Source organism: Columba livia, chromosome 4 (genome assembly GCF_036013475.1).
Source record: "Columba livia isolate bColLiv1 breed racing homer chromosome 4, bColLiv1.pat.W.v2, whole genome shotgun sequence".
Taxonomy (NCBI): domain Eukaryota; kingdom Metazoa; phylum Chordata; class Aves; order Columbiformes; family Columbidae; genus Columba; species Columba livia.
The window spans coordinates 37,532,498-37,546,079 of record NC_088605.1 but is presented as its reverse complement, the minus strand read 5'-3'; the positions used below and the strand labels follow the sequence as shown (position 1 = coordinate 37,546,079).

At 35.0% G+C, this 13,582-nt stretch overlaps 1 protein-coding gene across 3 annotated transcripts in view; it reads right to left on the bottom strand.

The window, feature by feature from the left end:
* Positions 1-13,582, bottom strand: part of VEGFC (vascular endothelial growth factor C) — a 215,536-nt gene that overhangs the window by 97,700 nt on the left and 104,254 nt on the right. The window contains exon 1 of one of the 3 annotated variants that reach the window (XM_021284204.2): positions 10,197-10,374. The exons of the other annotated variants lie outside the window; for them this stretch is intronic. The gene's annotated coding sequence lies outside the window, so the exon portion shown is untranslated. Of the gene's footprint in view, positions 1-10,196; positions 10,375-13,582 lie in introns of those variants that run through there. 3 annotated transcript variants of the gene reach the window in all.

Here is a 13,582-nt window from a genome sequence, read left to right as displayed (position 1 = left end):
AAATAAAATCTAAAAACAAGCAACAAAATGCTTTCATATTGCAATTAATACAGCCTTTTATGGTAATCCTATGGCTCACTGTGAAGTTACAGAAGCTATACTTCAGAATTTAAAAGTAAAGATTAAGTGATGTTTTCAAAAAGTGCCTAATTTGCTAATATCAGAAAATCTGCCCTTGCTAAGAGGTAGTTTTAGTGTTTTCAGGATACCATTCAAATGCTGCAATGACTCATTCTTCTTAAAGTCTTATCTAACTGCTACTGACTATCCAGAAACTTCTTCTGTGCAAAAGTTTCTTATGAAATAAAGACACACTAATGCTTCAGACCTCCACTCTGTGGATAAGAAAGATAAGAAACTCTGTTATAGCACCTAAAGGGGGTTATCAGTACTGCTGCTGCTAGAATAAGATTGGATGCTGCTGTTCCTGTTCTCTCTTTTCCCCACTGCCATACTGCATTGAAAGCATTTTGCCATGCAATAAACTTATAGGAAACCCCTGAAAGAATAAAGTCAAGAAAAACACACTTTCAGTAGCATTCACCTTCTGTAAGGGCTGAAGGTGATATACTAGTCAGCATATCGGAGGCAGTTTTGCCTGATGAGCAACTGACAGTGATATCTGTCAAAGTAATTCAACTGACAGTCATTTCTGGTAAATTATATTCATAGGCAGAGATGTGTATATGTAAGATAAAATATTCAGTTGGGTTTGTGGTTAAGATGTCGTTTGCTGCTGCCAGCTCTCAAAAGATTTATGGTTTTCAGTTTGAGTTCTCTGTTATACCATAAAAAGACGATCGCTACAAGTCTTCTAGTCTGACCTAGACACTCTTTTTAAAGATGTTCCAGGTTACAAAACACAACATAACAAATTATTCCATACTGTACTATGCTGGTCTGTTCAGATTTAAATTTGGGAAAACATAGTTTTTCCTTTTTTTATTCATTACTCATTAGTACTATGTGTATTTTTTAGATCAGATGACCTTGGTCTCATAGCTGACAAAATACAAAATGTGTGGCAAGGACTTGAAAGGCATATTATCCTTTTAGGAGGTAAAGGCATGAATATGTCATATTTACTAGTACTTCTTGGTATCAAAATACTCAGCAAGAGAGGCTATAAAACAGAAAATGTTTGTTACTGTTTAAGCCTACAGCACTCAAACTTAGAAGTAATGTAGACTCTGAAATTTCAGTATGCTTTTAATCACATCCATCTTACAAGTTCTGTGCACCCCAGATAAGAACTCTAACTATATTAATTACCAAGCAGCCAGTTGCAGCTTCCTGTATTTGTCACTTTTCTGCTTCTCCTTTTCAGCTGCCCAGCATGGAACATACATGCAAACACAGTTTAAATAACATGAACAGATCTGTATACACTGTTGAATTAGCAAACTGATTTGCTGAAGTAGTAATCAACAAGCAGGTAATAAGTCTCATTTTTACAACTCTTTACTTCTTGGTTAGTATTTCAGGTGGCTCTGAGGTTCTAATTAACAAGAATGGTTCTGAAGTAAATACTAAATCTGTAAATTTCTAGAAGTGAAATATAACAAAAGAAAATAAGTCAAGAGCTTCTATCACCATTTTGGAATCATATGGTATAAGGTATCAGTACATTTAAATATATGTCAAACTAAAAATTATGCAAAACTGACCAGTATGTAAAGTGTTTTATGATGGCAATGTCTGTGGTCATTACTGAAATTTATGAAGGTTTTCCCACTCATTTACTCTATTATAACCATTTAAGAGTAACGAACAGTGACTACAGTTCTCAGAAGAAAAATGCTCAGGTCATGTCTTCTTCCAAAAACTAATTTCACAACCTATTCCCTTGGCTGAGGTTACTGTATATTGTATTTCATCCTACCTGCTCTTCCATAAGTTGTGCTGTTCCAGAGGAAGGCAGATGTCATAAAGATGTGATTGCTGATGAGTCCTTTCTTACTTAAAAAGATATTGCTAGAGGGTTGAGTGCGGGAATTTTAATTTGTCAATAAGGCCTAAAATACTGTTGCAGAGGCAGCAGCATCTGGGATGGTGTGTTAGTGCTGCAGAGCTCCTGAACCAAACTGACAAGGAAGACTTTATTTTATTTTTTTTTTTTCCCCAAATCCAACCATGAGAGGACTGAAGGACTGAACCCTCCATGTCAAGGACCTAAGCAGCAAAATTTTATGTACAGCTTGCTGAAGAGGGTAAACAGGTGCCCATGTCACAAGATACTAGAAAGGAAGAGTGATTCCTTCCAGTTAATTTTCTCTTTAGACTAAGATGAGAGGAAGGGGGGAAGGGAGAAGAAATGCTTTTAGCCATTTTGTATGCATCATCCTTTCCCTCTTTCCATAAAGTAAGAAAAAAAAAAAGTGCAGCATAGTTTGAAGGCATTACAGCATTTGAGAAAACAAGCATTTATTTGATAAACAGATTTGGATACTGATGATTTCTCTCTCCTATGTCTGAAAGAAATAAGGAAGAACCCATACACAGAAACCAGAGGTGTAAGCAGGTGGTACATGGTCAAGGAGGCAATGGGCAGGTCTGCTAAGAAAAAAGAAGAATTCACTCCTGCTAAAAGAAAACATCAGCCTAAATTCAGGGTATCATCTACCTAGAGGTTTATCTCTGCTGGTGCTTGATAGGAAATCATGGCACAGTTTTGTAACGGATGAAGTATTAGGCTACCAAAAGAAAGACTTTTTAGCAATCCTAAATGAGTAAATGATTGTTTTTATTTAACAACCACCATAACAGTGGGACAGTGTATGGTCTGTATAGAACAAAATGGAAGACAGGACAAAAGTGGATAAGACTTTGAAGCTGCCTACCAGTAATACATGTGGGAACATACCATGAACCATATAGCAGGACTTCAAAGAATAAGGCACTTATTCAGATATCTTAAAGTGTTTGTAAGAGGGAAGTCCTAAAATTCACCTTAAAAATCCTCTCTTTCTGCAAATAATTCATTGGAATCTGTTTCTCCAGAGCATCTGATAATATTTTCCCAATTCTAATGGAAACAAAAGTGTAAACAGCTAGAAAGAAGTTAGACTGTGAGTGCAAGAGGTGGTAAATGCAATATAAACACACCCACTAAGAGCATAATGAGAAAAATGCAATTGATTCAAGCACAGACTCCCCCCTCACTCTATTCTGGTATTGTGTTTTCTAACTCTAAGAGTCTGAGATAACAGAACTGAAGATGTGAAGAAACTTTTTCAAATCACCACCATGAGATGATTTACTATATATAAACCATTCGTAAATATATAAAACCAAAATATGGTACAGCATTGAGTAGACAACTGGGAAAAGCAACAAAGTACAACACTGTTAGCTTATGAGTTAAAGAACTTCAGTGTACTGGGTACAACCTCCAAAAGACAAATGAAAAAAATGTTCTTGGGGTCTGTTCCATAGTGCCTAACTCAAAGATTAGAATGATTTATTGCTTAAGCATCTATGATATATAAGGTAAAGGAGTTATCAGGGCATTCAATTTAGGTTATATGTGCCAGAATCCTGTACAGTAAATCATTAGAATTTCTACAAACTTTAGATAATTTTCTAATACAAACAAAATCAGGTCCAACATACAATCTTTCCAGGAGACTGCAGATTAAACACCAAGCCAGAAACTAGTTACCTAGGGACCAGTAAGTATGGCTTATTTCTATTATGGATGAGCAGAGGACACTTCCAAGCAGCCCTCACTCACTCACATATCACATACCCAGTACATCAAAAGAACTAAATGATCTTGGTATAATGAGCCAAAGTTGGTAATAGGTTAGTAGTACTATTCCCAAGACACATGAGTGTTTATTTGCTATGTGGGCCTTGGAATTCAGGTCATATTCCTAGTCTTAAAATGACAAATAGTATTACAATTACGCGTATCTTCCAAAGGGCAAAACAGCCCACATGTTCAACAGACTACTCAACTTGTTTTAAAAGTAAATGGTAATTTAAAGTCAGCACTGACCTGTAAGTGCCCATCCCTTCAAGGGAAATTAATAGTTGGACCTAATCTATGAAGGACTAAGAGCCATGTATAAAAGAGATAAAACATTGTCAGCTATAATAATTACAGTTAAGCTGTGACAATCAGTAAGTGCAGGCATGCCATCTGTCTCAGGATTACAATTAACCTGATTATCTTAAACAACTTTTCATCTTTCATTTTCCAAGTAAGACTATATTAGTATCTACTACTAAAGCATGCTATGCAAATAAGATGTAGCTAGAAAAGTACATTATGTTCCAATTTACACCATTTTTCTGTATCAACGGCAACTTAATGATATCACTGAAACAAGTAAAATAGCTATGTGCATAATTTACAAACTGCATATAGAACAAGTCCCTTCTGTGACTTGTAATCCTTTCCATCTTTCCATCTAGGTTTGTCAGTTATCCTCCTACCTCTATCCAGTTTCGATATAAAAAAAGCTTCAAGGGGACAGAAACTTTTTAAAACATCATAAAAAAAGCATACATTCAACCCCACTGTTTGGAATTGCTGTTTAACCACATGAATGTCTGTTCAATTGTAGGGCTTTACATAAGAAGATATTTAGCTTAATGGCATTCATGAAAATACTTTTCTGAGGTTTACTTGAGATAACTGAAGCAAAAGTAAGAACTGAACCATTAATAAATAATGCACAACAAACTTTAACCATGAATTAAACATATTTGTTTTACATAGATTACTGCTAATTATTTACAGTCATCTTCAGTAGTCATGCCTTTTCTTCCCATCCCTACCCCAGCCCTTGAGAGGAAAATATAAAAACTTGAATAGGCAAAGCACGTTTTTCCTTAGTTCCTCTCTCCATAAGAAAATATTGCAAAAAAGGGAAGCATGTGAAAATTCTGAGAAAGAAGTAGGTCAGAGATTGGGCAATATGGGTACGTTGAGCAATATGGACAATATGGACACTCCAATTCTGCAGAATATCCATTAAATATCAAGTGCGGATTACTTATTCCAGGATTGACACAAGGCCTCAGGTATGAACTGTTCTTCAAATCGCATTTCACCACAGCTTGCTTGCTGTCTGTCGTGCTGCTTTAGCTGTACGTGGTGAAAGGGACGAATGTGGCTGCATAAGGGAAGCTTTTTGCTGTGGTAACTTCAGGGACAACTTCTCTGATCAGAATTCAAAATAACTTTGAATTGTGAAAGACTGATGGATGTAGAGCCTAATTTTTAACATTAACCCACCATTTTGTAATTCCACAACATTATCTGGTTTTAGATCTTAAGACCCTATTTTGCTACCAGCCTCCATTCATCAGTAGTGAAAATAAACAAATCTGCAAATTGGAGACCTAAGGAGTTTTGATTCACCATCCTCAGAACTATTTTTCTCAACATAGATGTAGGCTGTATATTTCTAACAGGGTTTTTAGTAGCATAGCAGTACTCTACCGAAAAAAGGAATGTCATGAGAACCAATACAGAGCCTCAAGGCAAAGGAGAGATTCAGCTCCCCAGAAAAATCTCATTGCCCAGAACCCTGAGAGACCATTACACAGTGGTTAACATACTTTAAATTAAAAAAAAGAGTTTAAAATGTTGCTCAGATCACACTCGAGACTGGGAAGGAGACTGCACTAAAACCCCTGTTTGTGTTCAAATTTTTAGCATATTTTTGGATTAATTTCCTTTGTTGCCTGATCCAGCAGCTCCAGTGACAAATTCCAGATCATTTGGCAAAACCCTGTCTTGCATCTGAGAGATACCTGAAGTTAACCAAACTAAGTTATTTTCTCAGGTAACGTGTAAGTTATTTATATATACTGCGTTATTTTAAGCTGAGATTTTATGGAACACAGAAAAATCAGCAAGGCTAGTTACCATACCCAAAGTTGCACAGGTCATTAAAACCGTGAAGATAACTACTGTCTTTGAAATCACAGTTTAGGCTACTGCTTACACAGTAACCTAAAGCAAAAAATGATTAGAGAAGTTTACCATTCATTCTCGAGAGCTTGATTGTGACAGTGAATGTATCTTTTATTCACATTCTGGGAAGCCAAGCAATTCCTGCAAGGTGCTATTTTTAAAGGAATTTTTTAAAAAACTACTGTTGAGAGAACGGTCACATATAGCTGCAAGGGCAGAGCACAGGCACATTCAAAAGGTTTTAAAGTGGCCAAACTTTATGTACACAAAAAGGCTAAACATTTCTTGCTTCTGGGTCACAGGCGATCAAGACCTTTGACCTTCAAGCTATGGATCTCTTATGCAGGCAAATTACTTACACTGCAATACTTCATAAACAACAGAAGCCCTAAGTGTCCCACCAGGCATTACAAATACGGTGGGGTTACTCTTGTGATAGATTTGATTTGGATGGAAATGAGCCTCCCTGGGAAGTCTACTTAAGCCTTTTAAATAATGCTGGAGCAATGGCATGATGGTTTGGTTTTAGAATAGTAGATAAGGATGCTGCTTTGTTGTTTTAGGAACTTAGCTGGTATGAGTCATGATAAACATTCAATTTGGAGTTCTTTTTATTAGAAATATTACACAGTCAACAAAAAGGAAAAAATATCATCTCTCCATCTCTAACTAGGAAGAGTGATTCTTCATTTAGCTGAATTCAGCATTTTCACTGCTTTCCCCTCATATGGTCATAAATAAACTTAAAATCTGATGTGGAAACAGAAGAAAAATGCAAATTAGAATAGCAGCTCATCTAGGTATGTCCAATTCACAGTGTCACCGAGTTCTGAAGTACCTTAGTTTTATGTAATCAGTAGTCGAAAATAAGATAGCTTACATTTAAAGGGGCAAGTAGAAGCCCATGCTTTCAGCAGAAGAAAGAAGTAGTCGCTCTAATTATTTGACTTTTCTCCAGCTAATAGCATGCATATATAATCCCATTATATTTCAATAGATGACAGTGAGAAATGGGTTGGTTCCTGTTGGAATCATTCCCTCTTCCCCTTTTAAGTTGCATTATCTCTCACTTATTTCTCCTTCAATTCAGTGTCCTTAGGACCCATCTTAAATCATCAGTAATTAATAGGTATGTCAAGATCCAGTACTCTATAATATTCAAAGGGTTAATCAGAAAGAAGTCACAGGACAACTGCCTATGATTCAGCAGCACTGCACCCAACATAGAAAAAAAAAAAAAAAACAACAAACCTTTCTGTCTGCTATTTTAATGCTTAGTATGTGTTTTAGGCTGTTATAACACTACAAATAAACAAATGTTGCAGTATGCTCCAGCCATATTAAGCACATCAACATATGTAGAGTCATGGTCATTTACCCCAGATGTAAAAGTCACAAAATTCACCCTTCCCTTCAGGAGGGTAATAAGTCACCAAATTCAGCCTATACTTCAAACTCTTTTTTTAGAGCTGAAAGAGCTTTTTAAACAGTGACTAAAGGGTTATATGGCTTAAAACAGAGAGCAGAATTAAAAAAAAAAAAAAAAACATCTAGTGAATGGGGAACTCATTTGAGATGGGAGACTGACATCACACCCTTGTTTTCAAGGTTTAGGCAGCAGTAACTGTGCTTCCTCATTGGATAGGTAATACAAAGTTAGACACTTCTTATTTGACTCAATTTTACTCAAAGTTTAGAACTTATATTTTGAAAAGATTATCCTAAATATGCATTTTTATTTTTTTTTTAGCATATCAGAGTTGTTTAATGAGATAACAGCACTTTAAGATTTAGAAACAAGGTTTTTCTTTATTGTATTTAACATCACATTCATCCCTCCTTACTGCAAATGCAAATACATTTGGACCAACTGTTTTGGTGTCTTTTTTCTGGTTAGTTTTTTTGGCTGTACATAGATATTTTAGACTGTTAGGCTGTATAGGATCTAATAATAATAGTACTAAGCCTGACAAAATCAGAGATTATATTTTTTCTTTGCTGTGATCTCTTTGTGATCAGGAATAGTTACTCATAAAAAAAAAAAAAACCCTAAAACAATATAAATTCACACATCAAAATAGCAAATCTATTTAAAAACCATGGCAGCGTTTGTTAATTAGATACCAATCTGACAGATCTGCAGCTGGGGGTAGGAAGGGAAATCAAACTACTACTTTCTGTGTATCCTTTCCCTACGTCTAAATATTAGTTGCTTGCCATGAAGGAGAATAAAGTCAGATTACAGGTTACAAACTATTATATTTTGCACATTTAAAGTTGTCATTGTATGCTTTGTATTAATTTACCCAAACCAACTGAGCCGGGAACAATACAGTAGTTTTGGTTACAGTAGGTCTTGGATTTTTAATATGAAAACATGGTAGCAACCTCCCAAAAATTATCGATACTACAATCTCAAAGAAGAGAAACACCTTTCTGATGACTCTATTTCCACTCTGAGAAGAAAAAAAGGACACTTTTCACAGGAAGATCTCATTTCATCTAATTTTTTCTCTTCACTTACTCCATTAGTTTTCCTCCAATTACTGATTGCCAAGTGAAGCATAATTTCTTTCATTTGCCCACCTAACTCCTGTCACTTAAAAAAAACCCGAAACACCACACACAAACTAACTGGGTCACTCAAATTGCATTAGAAAACATTTGCTACATCTAGTCAAAATTACTTTAAAGGAAAGTGTATCAAGGTACTATGATTGCCTGTATTTTGAACCAGTCACCAAATCCCAAAGGATTAACACGATTTTCTGCAGTTCTAGAAATTACCATGGATCTCATTCTATCTACTTCCTAATTCCAGAAATATACTCAGCAATTAGAAAGCTATCAGAAGGAAGGGAAAGTCTCCAGATAGCACCTATTTAAAATTGTTTTCCACTTGTAAAATCATATCTCTGTAAGAACAACCACCATTAGTAAATTATGTAGTGTTGGATATCCAAAAATAGGAAGACTCATTCACTGAGGTGAAGTGGTTTTGGTAACAGCTGTCTAGCTAGAACATTATTATGCAGAGCAAAGTAATAAGTGTTGTTGATTTCAGGGATTTAGAAAGAGAAAACCTAAGTCAAACTGTAAAATGGTGGATATGCTTTAACATCAGAGTTACAGTGATTTTGTTTGCAAATTGCCAGTGTATAATTAATGATATGTTTATGCCTGTTGATCAAGTTTCACATTACAGAAACATTCATCTTTCAAAAATGCTTAATTACATTGCTTTTTCGTATAAGTATTCTTTTTTACAATCTTAACATTATTTTTTTCACCCATTTTTCTATTTTATGCTATTCCCCTGCTTCCCCACTGAAAGATTCTAAGTAAAAAAAGCACTTAGATGAGAAAACAAATATTCTTCAAAATAAAATACCTCACAAGACTTACCCTAACTGAAATAAGAACTTTACCAATTAGTATAACAAAATCAGGTCCTAAATGGACATATGTGTATGTGTGATTAAGTGCTTCCTCAAAAACCCAAGGACTAATTTATTTTAAGCTTTCCTAAACTTACTTCTTACTCGGTGCAAGAGAAATTTTATCATCAGAAGAAATATTATAGACATTAGTTGATCACACTAAATAATATTACCTTCATAATTGAAACTCAGCTGTTTTAGAACAGTCTAAAACAAATTAAGTACCATCTGATACTCATCCAGTGAATGGATCAAGTTCTTTTTAAGTGTTATTGTCCAAACTTCTATTTTTTCCAAAGTTGAATCCATATTTTCTAGTCACATTGTAACTGAGAAATGATGCAGACATAAGCCATTTCTAGCACAATAATTCCTCCTACAAAAACCATTTTACTTTCTGTTTATGTTAACATTCATCTAAGTCTTTTTCGGGAGTAGTAAAACATTAAACCATTAAAACAATAACAAAAAAATACTATAAAAAAATGAGAGTACCAATACCGAAGCACATTTAGAGTGAAACAACTATTAAAATTCACAAGCACTTCTTTATCTTACTCTTACCTACCCCTTCACCTTTTACATTATGTAGCCAGAACTTTAATATAAAAAGGAAGCAAATTTTAGCTAAGCGCACTGACAAAAGGCTATGCTAAACTAGACTGTTTTTCAGAAAGTACAAATAGACTTATCTAACTACAATGTTAAAGGTAAAACAACAATAGCTTTTATACAGAGATGTAATCCTTTAATCTAGTTCTAGATGGATATTATTCAATCCTTACAGAGATATAGCCTGTAAGAAACAAAAAGAACCCACAACATACCTATCCAGGCTTCTGTAGAAAAGAAGTTGCATTAGCCAGGCTATTAACCAGTTGATGTGAAGGTCAACTGGAAAACTGAGAAAACCAGTGGCTGAAGAAGTGTGCTGATCACAGCACATCTGGCCAGCAGCACTTTGTCAGCACACAGCAGTTAGGAGTAAGTGCCAACACCTGAATCTTCCTCTCCCTGCTGCTCAGGATAAATCACGATTGACTGGAACAGGAGACCAGATTAAGGACAGATTAAGAGTCCTACTGGAATGGAATAAAGTTAATGATTCTGCATTGAAATAAGAGGTTGGCTAATACTGATAATAAAAGCTACTACTTTCTTTTTATTAATCTAAAGGAGTGTGATGACTTTTTATATTGTCTGTTTGAGAATGCTGGGGAGTTTCCTAGCAGAATTGTCTGTGGAAAAATAGCAAGGGAGAAGAGGATTAAGCTATTAGTCTTTATTGCCTTGATTTGTTCTATATATTTTTTTACTAATTTTGTCATAATACTGATATTGACTAGTTTTTTGTTTTGTTTTTATTTCAAGCATATGAACTCACTAGACAACTGTAGAAATAAAATTAGGAAGAATATTTACATGTGTGAGGGTAGCTATTTTTACCTGAGTCATCTCACAAACTGGTATGGGACTCAGAAATGAGCCCTCTTCATTTACTGAGGCCATGAAGAATCCAGACTCCACTGATATTAAATACCTTATATGGATGTTTATGCGGTTTCCTTGTGTCCCTTATTTTTCAAATTGTAGAAGTGGCTTTGTAAAGCAGACACCAAAAACTAATTATGTTATTTACAGCCTCTAGCTCCCCTGAAGTTAGCTTTTCTGTTTGCTGAGAAAAGCAATTTCTTAATTGCCAATGTGATTTTTAATAGCACTTTCCAGCATTGCACTTAGCTGAAAAAAAAAAAAAAAATCAATTTGCATAATGTGTTCTCATAAAGTGCTTCTCATGCTGTGTTAGGACCTCTCTTAAATGCACTTCATTTCATGCTGATAAGAACTGTATCCCCCAGTGAGCCACTGGCATTATTGAACCAGGTTTTGTTCCTCAAGACATTTAAGGATATACACAACTTTATCAGTTTTCTCATTTTATTTGCTTTAGGAGGTATGTTCTTGAGCTTAGAATTGCACTCATACCTAGGAACTTTGCTGGACCGGAGCCCGGCTGTTGCCAAATATGGTTGTCCACCAATGACACTTAAATATTTCCAGCTCAAAGCTACATGTTTTCACATGCTTCACCATCAGCTTTTCAAGGTTAAATAAAAACCTACTTTGCACTGCTTCTTTACTGCATTATCCTTCATTGTCAGAGACTTCTTGTATTAGCAATAAAACAAGCAAAAACCAAGGATGCTTTATCTAAGTGATTAGTACATTTTAAAGACAGAAGAAATCACTTGGTCATCTAGTTGGTTTGTTGAAGAGAGGGCTACAGAACTACATTTTGTCAGTCTTGCAATAAAGCCCAGTAGCTCCTATATAAAGAAAGCCTGTCTTTCAGAAAGTATTAAGATTTAATTTGAAAACATCAGAACATAAAGAATGCACATCTACCTTTTTTATTTCTTCCAGTTATTAACCACTGTTAATGTGAAACATTCAAAATAAAATGAACAAGATATATCTGGTTAACTTTCAGTTTTTTATCTTCTTCTGTTAAGAAGGCTTTTAAATCCAAGTATTTTCTCTCCTTAAAAACATTATTGAGTTGAAATCTGTTCACCTTGTGATATGTTTGATAAGCCTCATGTGCAACATTTGCCATGTGTGTCTTCTTTCTTTTGATGGTATAGAAGACAAAAAAAAAGAAATATTTCATGCTTAAACCAAAAACAACTAAAGCACAATCCTGACCATCATCTCTGGCTAAGTATTTACAGAAAAAATAGTAGCAAAAAGCCTTTCTAAATTAGTCATGTAAGCTTGTACAGCTTTCAGGAAAGATTAATTCATTTTGAAATGTACTTCAGAGCTTTACCTAGTCAAAGAGAGAAAGAGAATGGAGAAAATTCTATTTACCAGTGGTCACTGACACATTATTTTTAATTAGTTTTTCTTAGAGACACTTTTATCTATACAATGCATGTATATAGACAAGATAAGTGCCATATAAAAAGGCTGTAATTCTCCTGCATCCAACAAGCTTATAGCAAGTGTAGATTTATTTATTTAAATAGATAATTACAGATATCAGTAACCTACCCCCAAAAAATCAGAATGCCACCTACAAATGAGGTATGCTCGACCTTCAGCCTTTCATATACAACTCATGGATGGCAATGTTTTTTAATTATAAAGTCATATGTCCCAAAGTGTGGTTGAGTCAAGAAAAGAGAGATGGATACATGCAACATCCAAGCAACTGGAGCCATCATTTTACAGGTGTCTGCAGCCTGAGGAAGCTGATCAAGATTTATACTAAGCAACAATTCTAGATGCCCTATAGTTTTTCAGAATTTTGATTGTTATTATCTGCTTAGTGTTATAAAGGGGGTAGGAAATTACATTGTCTGATGACCTTAAATGTGTTAATTTGGAAAGTAAGAGCAAAGTTTTCAGACAGGAATATGCTTTAGTCATACAAATTTCTAAATGGCCCAGGAGCTCTACCGTAAGTCTTCAAGGCAGAGTTAAAGTTTCACATTAATGTTTGTGAAACATCACCAAAAAAGGAAAAAAAAGTCTTTGAGCTTCACATAGTGAATTCTCAGGCTAACTCTGTAGGAATCTACATGGTGCAAATCATAGATATGAAACTGAGTCCTGAAAGGAGAACAATCATTTCGCTTGCTCTAGTCCTTAAGTCCCTTCGTCATGTTAATTAGCTTCTCAAGAGTTTCTGCACAGCTTTTCCTCTTGCAAAGTTAACAGGAGACTTAAGATATAGAAAAATTAAAATCTTGGTCAGTACTTGATATGTTTTGTTTTACAGTAGTCTTCTGCAAATCAGCTACATATATTTTTACATGACACAGCAGCAGAATTTTAATGGAATACATATTTCTGGGTTTCTTACTTTGTTTTTCCTACGTGTTCTTTTTTAGTTGAAACTACTGTCCTTTTTAAGCACTGCTTTCTCTGATGGTTATTTTCTAGATTTCGTTAGGGAAAAAAAAATATTCAGAGTGTACCACCTTTCTTCTCTCATGGGAAGGCCTTCAGCCTTGGTTGCATGCATATGCTCTTGGGATATTTCACATGTTAGTCCCTGAGCAATTTGTAGACAAGATTTTGTGCAATCAACAAGTAAACTGGAATCTCATTGTAGAGATGACAAAAAACAGCTGACCTAAATCCATCAGTAGCATCTAAATATTTTGAGGTATCTTTCTTGGGGTAGTGACCTTGTACTGTTATGTTG